Source organism: Oryx dammah, unplaced genomic scaffold, assembly GCF_014754425.2.
Source record: "Oryx dammah isolate SB20612 unplaced genomic scaffold, SCBI_Odam_1.1 HiC_scaffold_19, whole genome shotgun sequence".
Classification (NCBI taxonomy): domain Eukaryota; kingdom Metazoa; phylum Chordata; class Mammalia; order Artiodactyla; family Bovidae; genus Oryx; species Oryx dammah.
In genome coordinates, this window is record NW_024070203.1 from 19,738,766 (window position 1) to 19,754,798 (window position 16,033).

The following is a 16,033-nucleotide window of genomic DNA, read 5'->3' on the forward strand; positions in this document are numbered from 1 at the left end:
TGTTAATGCTCACTGCTTTACAGTGAGGGTGGAGAAAAGGCATTAAACTCGTCATCAGGGGCAGCCCCTTCCAGATGGGAGTGGAGCCCATCCCTCTCTGCACCAGGATTCCACCTGTAAAACGACCTTTAGACTCGGGCTCTGGAGGCTTCAACCCTGACTCTGGGCTTCTGAGTGTGGGATGTTGTAAAGACTCCAGCAGCCTCCTCTTACAGAAAGGGCCCTTCCTTGGTTTCTTCTCCTTTGAGAGAAAGAGAAAGGCAGACGGACTGGGTTTCCTGGAGGTGGAAGGTGGGGGTATCTCTCGGAGAAAGAGAAACTTGAGCTGAGATCTGAATGACAAGCCAGGCTCACAAATGTCCTTAAAGGGGATTCCAGACCGAGGCTGGTGTGAAGTGTACGAGGCGGGTGTGCACTCAGCGAGCCTGAAGCTGAGGCAGGGGGTTGGGGAGCTGGATGGTGGTCAGCCAGACACAGGGACGGAGGCTGTGAGGGCCACCCCCGCGGTGGGCTCAAGGGTGCAGCCGTGATGTCTTCAGATGCCAGCCCCTGGCAGTGCCTGGCGGGTACCCACAAGACTGAGGGTAGGCAGTCAACTGAAATCATCCATGAGAAGGACTGAGTGCAGGCCCCGGTGCAGTGACTATTCAGTAAAAGTACGTCTGACCGAGAATAGGTGAAAATAAGAAAGATTAGTATGGCAGGCAGAAACCTACACAATATTGTAAAGTAATTGTCCTCCAATTAAAATTAAAATAAAACTTAGAAAAAAAAAAAAAAAAGAAACAGGAGAGATTAGATAAGAAGTCCACTGACTGGAACTTTCTTGGTAGTCCAGTGGTTACAATTTCACACTGGACACCATACTTCCAATGCAAGGGGCCCAGGTTCGATCCCTGGTCGGGAACGCCATGCAGTGCAGCCAAGAAAGTTAAAAAAAACAGCAACCACTGATCTCATCTGCAAAGTACAGGAGATGGCCCAGAGTGGGGGTGAGGTGGGAAAGGTAGACCCTTGAGGGTGGGTAAAGACCCTCATCTTCCTCTTGGTACCTATAGACACCCATCCCTCCGTGTCGTATCTGCTTGCTTTCCTTTCCAGATCTCTCTTCGCCGCTGGACTGTGACCTTCTTGTGGACAGGGACTGTCTCATTCACCCCATGGAGGGAAAGAAGACCCATCACAAAGCAAGGGAGTCCCTCCTTGCTTGGCAGAGAGTAAAAAGCAAACGGGTGGTTTACGGGGGAAATCCTACAGAGCCAGCTCCACCAGGCCTGCTCTCCTGTCTCAAGACTGGAGTGTTTTGTTTTGTTTTTTTTTTTTCCCCTCTTGGCCTCGCCTCAAAGGGACCCTGAGGACACGTGTCCAGTGTGGAGCCTTGAGAGGGACGTGGCTCTGTTCTCAGCCGGGACCTCCCTTCCTCCTTCCCCCTCAGTCCCGTCATTGCTTCCCCCCTCCCTTCACTACATCATTTATTTACACGTCTCTCCTAGATTTTCGACTCTGTTAAGAGCTATTAAGATAACGTCATCCACCCTTGTAACCATGCGATAAAAATGAAACAGAAATCAGCCCAAGAAAAGAATGGGTGTCGGTTCATAATTCAGTGTAAGGAAACACTTACAAATTGCTAAGTCTTCTAACAGAATGAAGAGCAGCCATGGGAGCCAGTAAGGCCCTCCCCCGACAACCTCCCACCTTCCTCCCCTCCCCCACCCCACCCCACCCCGGGGAAGTTTGCAAACAAGAGCTGCAACCTGTTGGAAAAGTGGCAGCGTTCCTGCAGTGAAAGCCGGAATTGACCTTGGTAGGCACTGCATGGCTTCCTGGGCTCCTCCACGGAAAATGATCTGGGCCCCAAGGTGTCTAAGCCCCGCTCTGAAACCCCAGTCCCTCAAGTCTGGATGGAGATGGATAGAAGTTGGCCAGCAGCTATTCCAACTCAGAGGGTCCCCATGGACCCTGAACGTTGCCCTCCTCCAGCCTGGCTGACCCACTCTCTGGACGCACTCCGAAGGCCAGCTCCACAGAAATGCCAGCGCCAGGCTAGCAGTTCTTAATTAGATACTTGGCAGAGAATGAGGACAATTCATCAGGTCCACTGCCCAAGGCTGCATGTACGCAGGCAAGGGAGAAAGAGTCCCTGGCCAGAGCACAGGATGCCAATTTCCACTTGGCAAAGGGGAGGGTGTTTCAGCGAGGATTACAGGGCAGTTCTAACCAGCTGTCACAAGGGCCAAGTGTTGTTCTAACCAGCTGCCCCCATGTGAACCCAACTCTCCCAGTCAGGCCAGTGTGCCCTGTCCCCCAAACACACAGTGACCTGGCCCCTGCCTCACCCCTGCACACACTGTGTCCTCTCCCGAGGTGGCTCCCCACCCCCTGAGACCCAGCTGAAGCACATCTCCTCTCTGAACCCTGCCCAGAGCCCCAGACAACGGGGCCCTCAGCACCTGTAGGCTCCGCATTTGAGTAGTAGGATAATAACGACCACAGCTAGCATACCTTAAGCTCCTACTGTGTGCCAAGATGTTGCCAAGTATTGTGCTAATTCCCGAAACAGGCCTGCAAGGAAGGAAGTTGTCTTAAAGATGAAAAAACTCAGACTTCACACTACTAGCTAAGCTAGTGGACGACAACCCGGGCTTGTCTGCCTCCAAGTCTCACGTGCTTTCCTTGCAGAAATAAAATGTAACTACCTTTTTCATGGGCTCCCCTTGCCCTTCGGACTGAGCCTACACTCCTCGAGATCAGAGCCATAATCCCACGTTCCCCCAAAGTTCTTACCCCGGGATATGAGCGAAAGTCTTTCTAATACATTTTCCCCTGTGCCTGATCCGTTTCACGTAGGCCTTCTGTCACTCATCACCAAAGACAGCAGTTTGGAAATGTCCTTCTCACTGAGCAATTATAGATCTTTGAAGGAGAGTGAGGACTCAGAAGGTCACCTGCAGCAGGTAATAAGGTCACATCCTGGGCATCCTCACACAGTGAAGAGCTGTGGCTAAGCTTGTGTATGAATTGCCAGTCACATTCCTCAAATTTGAATAATCTCAGGAGACAAACAAAATCTTCCCAAACTCTTCTTTTTTAAACAATATATTATCTTAAAAAGTCTTTATTGAACTTGTTACAATATATTTTGGATTTTTGGTCCCAAGTCATGTGGGATCCTAGTTCCCCAACCAGGGATTAAACACACATTCCTTGCTTTGGAAAGCGAAGGCTTAAACACTGGAGCACCAGGGAAGTCCCTTCCCAAACTCTTAAAGGTGTCGAGATCCATATTCAAAATCATGTCCCATAAGAACTCCTAGGAGAGAAAATAAGAGAAAAGTTATTTCAGTGCTGTCCCGGCTGGGAGCTGGCAACCAACTAGAGAAGGTGGTCCTTCTCGCTGCCCCCTCCCCACCCTGGGTCAGCCCTAGCCCTGTGCTTACCCTACTCCAACGCTGCTCTGGGTCTTGGAGTGTTGCCTCTGAGATGCACATAAGCTACCTCACTCCGGCAGGTAATAGAGAAGCAGCAATGACGGCCGTGGCACTCAGGGCTGCCTGGTGGCCGCCTGCAGGCTCTCTGCCACAGAGGAGAGAGCCCATTAGCTTTGGCCGGCTGCCCTGGCCACCCAGTAAAGTCAGGCCCAGACTTGTTAGCCCTTTGCAGTTTCTCATAGAAGCCATTTTTTTGTGAAATCTATCCACTTTTTTTTTTTTTTAATATCGGCCATTTACTTCTTGTTTAGTCACTAAGTTGTGTCCAACTCCTTGCGACCCCATGGACTGTAGCCCACCAGGCTCCTCTGCCCATGGGGTTTCCCAGGCAAGAATACTGGAGTGGGTTGCCATTCCCTTCTCCAGGGGATCTTCCCAACCCAGGGATGGAACAAACTTCTTTAAAAATTTTTCAGTTTAATTGACCTAAATCAATTAACCCCATTGCAGCCTGGATCCTACCTACCGATGGCCACTTGCTGACCCAACCACTGAAGCAAGGACTGAGTCCAGAGAGGTGAGGCAACCTGCCAAGGGCACACAGCCTGTTGGTGGCAGAGATGGCACAGGGACCAGACCTCCCAACAGCCAGGCTCCAGTCCAGCCCTCCTCCTCGCTCTGCAGCTCTCAGTGGGTGGGAATCCCTGCCAGGGTTGCTCTGATGAGACACACCTGCAAGGTCATGGGGAGCCCACACCTTTGCCAAGGTCCCTACGAGTCACTGCCACATTCACCTCCCTAATCCACAACTCTTCAAGGATGCCCAGTTATTTCTGAGACTCATGTCCGCTCTTCTGGGCTGAGCATAATATTCTTTCTCTTTCCTTGCTTCCTCCAAGGTCATCCTGGGAGCTTTAGAATTTGACTCTTTCATACACGTGCATGTCCTGAGAACCCACTGCCCAGGGCACAGTGTCTAGCTGTGGGAACACAGTCAGGTGAGATTCAGGGTTGACTTTGAGGAACTTCGAGGGTCAATCTTATGAATCCACTTGGCTGGACCATAGAGCCCAGATGTTTGGCCAAACATTAATCAAGTTGTTGCTGTGAAGGTATTTGTTAGATGTGCTTGCCATTCAAATTAGCAGACTTTGAACAAAGTCAATGACCGTCTGTAATGTGGGTGGACTTCATCCAATCCACTGAAGACAGAGAAAAGACTGAGTTTCCTGGAAGAAGAGAAAATTCTGCCTCCAGATGCGTTTGCACTCAAGCCACAGTACTGACTCTTTCTTGGGTCTCCAGCCTGCTTGCCTGTCCTGCAAGCTTTGATCTTGTCACCCTCCACAATCACATGAGCCAATTTATTAAAATGACTCTCTGCTTCCAGAGAGACAGACAGGTAGGCAGGTAGGTAGGTAGACAGATAAAGCCAGAGAAATAGATAGGCAGAAAAATAGAATGATAGATAGATAGACAGCTAGATAGAAATAGATAGATGAATGGGTGAATAGACACACACACACATACCTTATTAATTGTTCCTCTAGAGAACCATGACTAAAATAGGAACTCAGGAACTCATAGTCTAGTGGGAAGTATACTATGTTACTTCCTTCTATTATACTAAATTCACACTTGAGGTGAAGGCATGAGGAAATGAGGGACAGGGCAGTTTTCCCCCCAGACTTGTAAGCAAAAATTTGTGTATCTGTGTTATGTGCATTTTTTTCAGAGAAAAGTGTCAAAGAATTTTGGAACCCCTCCCCAGAACTCAAGGACCACTAAGTTTCCAGTCTGATCTTCTGAAATTTGGTGGGATATGAAGCATCTCTGTGGTCTGTTTTGTTCTCATTAACCAGGGACCTAGAAGGTTTCCAGTGCTGAAACCACTAAGTTATAATAGAAAGTGTCTTAAATCCAGAATCTGATGTTTGTGGATCCAAACCCCATCTCTGTTGTTTATTATCTCCATGATCTAGGATATGTCACTTAAACACCCTGAGCCTCAGTTTCCTCATCTGTTAAGTGGAAATAACACCATCCCACAGAGTCGCTGTGAGTCTTAAAGGAGGAGGCAAACGTGACTGAGCGGTGCAGGGCTTCACAGAGACTGCTCAGAAAACGTCCATTTATTAATAATTCACACAGTTAAACTCAAAGCCCGAGAAACCACCATCCTCAGCTTGCAGGCCTTCAAAGTAAGTCGACCAAGGTCAAGTTGCTTTCCTTTCAGTCACAGACACACTTGCCCACTGACTGGGTTTGAACCCAAACCATAAGCAACAGCGTACATGATGCGCCTGCTCCTTTGAATCCAAACTTCCCAAGATGGGACATGTACTTTTCTCGTGTGGAGGCAGCTTCGCTTTTCTCAGCTGCCAATCAGGGAAAATTATACCTCCCTCAAAAAATTGTCACAATGCCAGGATGTGAGCACTTTACAAATGCCTGTCTCTCGTTCCTCAAACCCAGAAGGCAGAAGAGTGGAAGCCTGGAGCCTTGGGTTTGAGAATCCAGCCTTGCAGTTCTATCTGATGGCATCCTGGTCATAAGGTTTTGGTTGACTCCAGTATCAAGTAGGATTGATAAAATGTGGTATCTCGTAGTTTACCAGGATTTAATGAGGTAATTTATACAAGGCTTGAGCTTCCTGTCTAGTAGGAACTGGAAACAAATCCTATCATTATTATTATCCTAATTTTTTTTAGCCATGCCAGGCAGCATAGGCTCTTGGTTCCCTGACCAGGGATAGAACCCACATCCCTTGCATTGGAAATGCAAAGTCCTAACCACTGGCCAGCCAGAGAAGTCCCAATTATTACCCTAACTTTTGCAGGGAAAGGTTCTCACTGCTGATACCAAGTTCTTGCTGTAAATTTTCCCTTTACCTAACCTCTTTTGTTTTGGGGTTTTCTTGTTCTGTTTTCGTTTGTTTGCTTTTAAGCATCTATTTTCTTTGGCTGCTCTGGGTCTCTGTCGCGGCACGTGGGATCTCTGATCTCAGTTGTAGCATGCAGGATCTTTTATTTGCGGCATCTGAACTCTTAGTTGCCAAATGTGGGATCTAGTCTCCTGACCAGAAATCGAACCTGGGCCCCCTGCATTGGGAATGCAGAATCCCAGCCACTGGACCACCGTGGAAGTCCCTGCCTAGCCTCTTTCAAATGGGCATTCTATCACCTTCCAGCTGAGGAGCCCAGGCAAACGCGTTTGGGGAACGTACTCTCACTTTACACGTTGGATCACTGAGCTGGGCGGCAATGACCTCTTATCCCCCTTTCCAGATGGGCCATCTGAGGTCTGAAAGATGAAGCCACTTGCCCAGTGGGCCGTGGTTAGGGAGCAGTGGAAGAGTTTTATTCACCCCTAATGTTTCTGCCTCATCCTGCTGACTGCATGGGGGTCAGAAGGTTGATACAGCAGCCAAGAAATTTGGCAAGAACTTCTCAGTCAGGGGGTCACAGAGCAGGAGAAAGCATGGAATTTTGCCCCTAATTACGTCCTGTTTAACTTGGCTTTCCTGGTAGCCGACAAAGCCAGACTGTCAGCTGAGGTCTTGTCCTTGGGTAACCATCAGGAACTCTGGCTTCTAATTTGGGCTGATCACTCTGGACAAGTTGTCCAGCCTTCCTATTCTCATCTTCCCATTTATAAGTCTGGGATAATAATAGCTTCTTCTCTTTGGGGAACGTTTCAATGGCTTTTTTTTTTTTTTTTTTCTGAACAGGGTTACATCATTTGTTCTCCTTAATTTGCTTTGTTTGGGTAGGCAGGAAATTATTTTCAGCCAGCAGCCAGTAATTACTAATCACACTGACAATTTGTTAAAAAAAAAAAAATGAACCACCAAATATATTTCAAGACTAGATCTCTATTTGCTAATGATATATCCCCTGGGGATGGGTTTTAGATGACGTTCAGCCACCACTTGGCTGTGATTCCAGGCTGGACCAGACTAGAAAGAGCACTGGACTGAGTGTTAGGGAGCCCCGGCTGAGGCTGGGAGACCCTGGTGAAGTCACTCTTCCTGTCTGAGTCTCTGATTGATTCTTCAACCATAAAAGGAGGGCATAGGACTAAAAGATCCTTAGGGTCGTCTTCTGCTAAATTGCTCTGATTCCACCAACAATAATCACGTAATAAAAGTAGCTCTCAGTCACCCTGGTCCCTCCCAACCTGCTACCACTCTCTTGACAGCTACCAGCATTAATCTAATCATGCCATTTCCTGTTCAAAATTGCTCTGATAGCAGAGGAATGGACATGAAGATGATGGCATGTCCATGCAAATGTATCACAAGAAGTCATTGAAACTAAAACATGAAGAGGAGCTTCTCTGGTGGTCCAGTGGTTAAGAAAGACTGCTCCTTCCAGTGCAGTGTGTGCAGGTTTGATCCCTGATCAGGGAACTAAGATCCCACATGCCTCTGGGCCAAAAAAAAAAAAAAAAACAGAAGATAAAAAAGAAGGAATATTGTAACAAATTCAATAAAGAGTTTACAAATGGTCCACATCAAAAAAAATCTTAAAAAAAAAAAGAGCTTTCAGTAACATGGAGACATGAAGAGCTTAATTTAGGTGAGAAAGGCAGGATGCAAAATTATGCAATAATATCTCAGTAATGAAAAATGCATAGGACAAAGATTAGAGGGAAGTATCACAAGATGTGAACAGTGGCTAACTGACTCAGCCTACTAAGTGCCAGAGCTGGGACTCGAACCCACATCTCTGAGTGGGGATCACATGCACAAGTTGTTAGAGAAATGGCATAAATGGTAAATATCCAGTACTTTGAAGACTTCAAAGACAAGAGTACCGGAATTGTGTCACGGACTGAGAGACCTTATTTAGAGAAGTCATCACTGTTTTCTACCATGGACATTACCATGGATTATAATCAAAGCCAGTTAATGCATTCCCCCCCAGATCATTCACTTTATTCCCTTCCTCCAGCAAAATTTCTGCAAACATTAAGAAGCCATATTTTGTTCACTCTTGAGACCATCCTCTAAATATCTGTAGAAGCTGAGCAACAATTCTTTTGGCAACTTAAGTAGTGAATCTTTATTAATTTCATTAGATCATGATTGTGTGTGTTAGTGGCCCAGTCGTGTCTGACTCTTTCTGATACCATGGACTGTAATTCGACAGGCTTCTCCATCCATGGGATTCTCCAGGCAAGAATTCTGGACTGGGTTGCCACTAGTACTGTACACAAAAATGTCTGATGTATCGTCTTACATATTTTCGCTGTTTGAGAGATTTGCCCCATCGAAGCAAACAAAAACTACCCCGTCTCTAAGATGAGGTACAAGGTAAAACGCCACTGTCACTAGAAAACCAATTTTACTTAAATGATCAAGAAGGGAATAGTCATCCAAGTTAAGCAGTACTCGATGGGGCAAATCTCTCAAAACAGTGAAAATATGTGAGACGAGACATCAGACATTTTTGCGTACAGTACTAGTGGCAGCCCACTCCAGAATTCTTGCCTGGAGAATCCAATGGATAGGGGAGTCCATGGGGTCTCAAAAGACTGAGAAGCTAAACAACAACAAAAACTACGATCCATGGTTGGTTGAATCCATGGATGCAGAACCATGGACGCGGAGGGCTGACATGGGACTTGAGCATCCTAAGATTTGGTACACATGGGGGCTCCTGGAACCACATCCCTGTGGAAACCAACGGGGATGACTGAAGATACAGACATAGACAGAGATAGAGATAAATGAAATATGATTCAGCCATAAGAAAGAAGGAAGTCCTACCTTTACAACAAAGATGAAGTAGAGGGCATTATGCTAAGTCGGGCAGAGAAAGACAGCGTTGTACGAGATCACTTTTCTGTGGATTCTATAAAAACCGTACTCACAGAAACAGAAAGTGGAGCGGTGGTTACCAGGCACTAGGGATTCAGGGGTGGGGGTGGATGTTGGTCAAAGCAGTCCAAACTTGTAGTTATAAGATGAATAAATTCTGGGGGACTAATGTACAGTAATGTACGGTATGGCGCTTACAGTTAATAATACTATAGTATACACCTGAAAGTTGCTCAGAGAGCAATCTTAAATGTTCTCATCACAAAAAGGAAACAGTAATTACTTGCTGTGATGGAGGTGCTAACTAACGCTAGGGGAATAATCATTTTCAACATATAGGAGTGTCAAATCAACACACCGAGGACTTTAAAGTTACACAATCTTATATGTCAATTACATTTCAATAAAGGTAAAAAATTTTTCAGAATTTAAAAATTCTCTTTAAAGAATATAATAAACAGATAAGTTTACCCCCTGTGCTTTTCTAGACACCTACTAACTTTGACTAGGCTCATTTTTCCATCACCCTTTGGAAATGGTCCCACCCTGCCTCCACTCCATTCTTCTCCCATTACAGGGACTGTGGTGTGTTATAACTTTCAACTCAAGAAGCATGTACTAATCCACTCCACCTTAGGCAGCAAAAGCTTCCATAATAAAATACCGTATACTGAGTGGTATCAACAACAGCCATTCTTCTCCTCCCCCCTGTTCTGAAGACTCGGAAGTCCGGGTTTCTGGTGAGAGTTGTTTTCCTCGCTTTTAGAATCGCTTTCCTGCAGGGACTTCACGTGAAGAGAAAGGGGGAGAAGGGGCGGAGGGGGGACTGGGAAGCTGGAGTCAGTGTCCTGGTGACTCTTCTTAAAAGGATATTAATCCTATTGGGTCAAGGACCCATCCTTATGACCTCAAGTAGCCTTTTCTTTTTTCCAATGAGTCAACTCTTCCCATGAGGTGTCCAAAGTACTGGAGCTTCAGCTTTAGCGTCATTCCTTCCAAAGAACACCCAGGGCTGATCTCCTTCAGAATGGACTGGTTGGATCTCCATGCAGTCCAGGGGACTCTCAAGAGTCTTCTCCAACACCACAGTTCAAAAGCATCCATTCTTCGGCGCTCAGCCTTCTTCACAGTCCAACTCTCACATCCATACATGACCACTGGAAAAACCATAGCCTTGACTAGACGGACCTTAGTCGGCAAAGTAATGTCTCCGCTTTTGAATATACTATCTAGGTTGGTCATCACTCTTCTTCCAAGGAGTAAGCGTCTTATAATTTCATGGCTGCAGTCACCATCTGCAGTGTCATGGGAAAAGACTCTGATGCTGGGAGGGATTGGGGGCAGGAGGAGAAGGGGACGACCCAGGATGAGATGGCTGGATGGCATCACAGACTCGATGGACGTGAGTCTGAGTGAACTCCGGGAGGTGGTGATGGACAGGGAGGCCTGGCGTGCTGCGATTCATGGGGTCGCAAAGAGTCAGACACAACTGAGCAACTGAACTGAACTGAACTGAACCTTTTCTACATGTTCAAATACAGCCACACTGGATGTTAGGGCTTCAGCATACAAATTTAAGAAGAGACACAAACATTCAGTGTGCAACAAGCTCCACATGAATGTCTGAGGATGGACACGATGAAAAACAATATCAAAAAGAAAAGAAAAATAATTGAAAAATGGGAGACTCTCTGGTGGTCCAGTGGCTAAGACTCTGAGCTCCCAACACAGAGGAACTCACTGGGTTCAATCACTGATTAGGGAACTAGATCCCACGTGCCGCAACGAAAGATTCTACATGCCACTGCTTTAAAAAAAAAAAAAAAACATATGCCACAGGGCTGCCCAGGTGGTGCTGGTGGTAAAGAACCCGCCTGCCAGTGCAGGAGATATAAGAGGTGCAGGTTCAATCCCTGGAGGAGGGCACAGCAACCCACTTCAGTCTCTTGCCTGGAGAATCTCATGGACAGAGGAGCCTGGCAGGCTGCAGTCGATAGGGTTGCAGAGTCAGACAGGACTGGACCAACTTAGCATGCACCCACACATGCCACAACTAAGACCCAGAAAAACTTAATAAATAAATAAATTTTAAAAAGAAAGAAAGGAAAACAAGCCAACAAGTAAATAAGATAATCTCAGGAAGTGAGAACGCTATGTGAAAATACAGCAATATAACATGCTAAGGGGAGCCTGGGAGAAGGATTCTATATGTACGCATTAATATACAATAATTGACACCTCTGATGGGTGTCTATGGATGTCCTCTGAGCAAGCTATGTCTGAGCTGAGACTTGAAGGGCGAGGGGCCAACCTTGAAGAACATGAAGATCTGGGGAAGAACATTCTAGGAAGAGAAAACAGCAAGGGCAAAGGCCCTGAGGTGAAATGAGCTTGGCTTATTTAAGGGAGGGACCATACGCCAACATCACTGAGCGGAGTGAGTGCAGAGAATAGAGGCACAACACAAGGTTGGAGGCTAGTATTTCTTCTGTTCCGTCTCTTACATTTTGGTGCTGTTTTCCCATCTGTGCAATGGAGTTGGTGATCATCGGTAGCTTTTACCTCCTAGGATCTCTGCAAGAAGTCTGTGCCAAAGTCGGGTATTAACATTCTTGGCTTGATGAGGGAACTGAGATTTGAAAAATGACTTTTTCCCAAATCACACACTTTGATCCAGCAGAATCAGGACTCAAATTCAGCTCTCCTGATTGCTATCACAAGGCCCTCCCCATTCTGTTATAAGCTCCTCCATCTCACATGTGCATCTCAGTAACAGCCACCACAAATTCTGAGATGGGTCTTTATAACTTCCAGTTCTTTTCAGAGACGTTTAGCCCCAGTGTTGTAAGAATAAATAAATTGAATTCTTCAGCCTGCAGCATGGAGCCACCCATGGGTTCATGAGTTTTATTTGCTGTTTACATGTTTATCTCTCCCACTAAAGTGTGAGAGGTCAACATGATGGAATGATCCATGTGGTAGAACTTGGGTAAGCAGAGAAGTTGGTGATGGAAGATATGGTGAGGGGCACAGGGTCCAGGCTACACACTCAAAGTCACTCAGCTTTTAAACTGTGAGACCAGGGCTTGAGCTGATATCTATCCAAATGGAAGTGGGTGCTCTTCAATTTACAATAGCTAGGACATGGAAGCAACCTAGATGTCCATTGGCAGATAAATGGATAAGAAATTTGTGGTACATATACACAATGGAATATTACTGACCTATAAAAAGGAACATATTTGAGTCCGTTTTAATGAGGTGGATGAACCTAGAGCCTATTATACAGAGTGAAGTCAGAAAGAGAAAGACAAATATTATATATTAACACATAAGGTCTGATGCTTTAAAGAGCAATATTGCATAGGAATCTGGAATGTCAGGTCCATGAATCAAGGTAAATTGGAAGTGGTCAAACAGGAGATGGCAAGAGTGAATGTTGACATTCTAGGAGTCAGTGAACTAAAATGGACTGGAATAGGTGAATTTAACTCAGATGACCATTATATGTACTACTGTGGGCAGGAATCCCTTAGAAGAAATAGAGTAGCCATCATTGTCAACAAGAGTCCCAAATGCAGTACTTGGATGCAATCTCAAAAACAACAGAATGACCTCTGTTCGTTTCCAAGGCAAATCATTCAATACCGTGGTAATCCAAGCCTATGCCCCAACCAGTAATGCTGAAGAAGTGGAAGTTGAATGCTTCTATGAAGACCTACAAGACCTTTTAGAACTAACACCCAAAAAAGATGTCCTTTTCATTATAGGGGACTGGAATGCAAAAGTAGGAAGTTAAGAAACACCTGTAGTAACAGGCAAATTCGGCCTTGGAATACGGAATGAAGCAGGGCAAAGGCTAATAGAGTTTTGCGAAGAGAACGCACTGGTCATAGCAAACACCCTCTTCCAACAACACAAGAGAAGACTGTACACATGGACATCACCAGATGGTCAACACCAAAATCATATTGATTATATTCTTTGCAGCCAAAGATGGAGAAGCTCTATACAGTCAAAAAAAAACAAGACCGGGAGCTAACTGTGGCTCAGAACATGAACTCCTTATTACCAAATTCAGACTTGAAGAAAGTGGGGAAAACCACTAGACCATTCAGGTATGACCTAAATCAAATCCCTTATGATTATACAGTGGAAGTGAAAAATAGATTTAAGGGACTAGATCTGATAGATAGAGTGCCTGATGAACTATGAATGGAGGTTCGTGACATTACAGGAGACAGGGATCAAGACCATCCCCATGGAAAAGAAATGCAAAAAAGCAAAATGGCTGTCTAAGGACGTCTTACAAATAGCTGTGAAAAGAAGAGAAGCAAAAAGCAAAGGAGAAAAGGAAAGATATAAGCATCTGAATGCAGAGTTCCAAAGAATAGCAAGGAGAAATAAGAAAGCCTTCTTCAGTGATCAATGCAAAGAAATAGAGGAAAACAACAGAATGGGAAAGACTAGAGATCTCTTCAAGAAAATTAGAGACACCAAGGGAACATTTCATGCAAAGATGGGCTCGATAAAGGACAGAAATGGTATGGACCTAACAGAAGCAGAAGATATTAAGAAGATGTGGCAAGAATACACAGAACTATACAAAAAAGAGCTTCATGACCCAGATAACCATGATGGTGTGATCACTCATCTAGAGCCAGACATCCTGGAATGTGAAGTCAAGTGGGCCTTAGAAAGCATTACTACGAACAAAGCTAGTGGAGGTGATGGAATTCCAGTTGAGCTGTTTCAAATCCTAAAAGATGATGGTGTGGAAGTGTTGCACTCAATATGCCAACAAACTTGGAAAACTCAGCAGTAGCCACAGGACCGGAAAAGGTCAGTTTTCATTTCAATCCCAAAGAAAGGCAATGCAAAAGAATGCTAAAACTACCACACAATTGCACTTATCTCACACGCTAGTAAAGTAACGCTCAAAATTCTCCAAGCCAGGCTTCAGCAATATGTGAACCGTGAAATTCCAGATGTTCAAGCTGGTTTTAGAAGAGGCAGAGGAACCAGAGATCAAATTGCCAACATCTGCTCAGTTCAGTTCAGTTCAGTTGCTCAGTCATGTCTGACTCTTTGCGACCCCATGAATTGCAGCACGCCAGGCCTCCCTGTCCATCACCTACTCCCAGAGTTCACTCAGACTCACGTCCATCGAGTCCGTGATGCCATCTAGCCAACTCATCCTGGGTCGTCCCCTTCTCCTCCTGCCCCCAATCCCTCCCAGCATCAGAGTCTTTTCCAGTGAGTCAACTCTTTGCATGAGGTGGCCAAAGGACTGGAATTTCAGCTTCAGCATCAGTCCTTCCAAAGAAATCCCAGGGCTGATCTCCTTCAGAATGGACTGGTTGGATCTCCTTGCAGTCCAAGGGACTCTCAAGAGTCTTCTCCAACACCATAGTTCCAAAGCATCAACTTTTCGGCGCTCAGCCTTCTTCACAGTCCAACTCTCACATCCATACATGACCACAGGAAAAACCATAGCCTTGACTAGACGGACCTTAGTCAGCAAAGTAATGTCTCTGCTTTTGAATATGCTATCTAGGTTGGTCATAACTTTTCTTCCAAGGAGTAAGCGTCTTTTAATTTCATGGCTGCAGTCATCATCTGCAGTGATTTTAGAGCCCAAAAAAATAAAGTCTGACACTGTTTCCACTGTTTCCCCATCTATTTCCCATGATGTGATGGGACCAGATGCCATGATTTTTGTTTTCTGAATGTTGAGCTTTAAGCCAACTTTTTCACTCTCCTCTTTCACTTTCATCAAGACTCTTTAGCTCCTCTTCACTTTCTGCCATAAGAGTAGTGTCATCTGCATATCTGAGGTTATTGATAGTTCTCCCAGCAATCTTGATTCCAGCTTGTGTTTCTCCCAGTCCAGCGTTTCTCATGATGTACTCTGCATAGAAGTTAAATAAGCAGGGTGACAATATATAGCCTTGACGTACTCCTTTTCCTATTTGGAACCAGTCTGTTGTTCCATGTCCAGTTCTAACTGTTGCTTCCTGACCTGCATACAGATTTCTCAAGAGGCAGGTTAGGTGGTCTGGTATTCCCATCTCTTTCAGAATTTTCCACAGTTTCTTGTGATCCATACAGTCAAAGGCTTTGGCATAGTCAATAAAGCAGAAATAGATGTTTTTTTGGAACTCTCTTGCTTTTTCCATGACCCAGCAGATGTTGGCAATTTGATCTCTGGTTCCTCTGCCTCTTCTAAAACCAGCTTGAACATCTGGAAGTTCACGGTTCACGTATTGCTGAAGCCTGGCTTGGAGAATTTTGAGCACTACTTTACTAGCATGTGAGATGAGTGCAATTGTGTGGTAGTTTGAGCATTCTTTTGTATTGGCTTTCTTTGGAATTGGAAAAAAAAACTGACCTTTTCCAGTCCTGTGGCTACTGCTGAGTTTTCCAAATTTGCTGGCATATTGAGTGCAACACTTCCACAGCATCATCTTTTAGGATTTGAAACAGCTCAACTGGAATTCCATCACCTCCACTAGCTTTGTTCGTAGTAATGCTTTCTAAGGCCCACTTGACTTCACATTCCAAGATGTCTGGCTCTAGATGAGTGATCACATCATCATGATTATCTGGGACATGAAGATCTTTTTTGTATAGTTCTTCTGTGTATTCTTGCCACATCTTCTTAATATCTTCTGCTTCTGTTAGGTCCATACCATTTCTGTCCTTTATCGAGCCCATCTTTGCATGAAATGTTCCCTTGGTGTCTCTAATTTTCTTGAAGAAATCGCTAGTCTTTCCC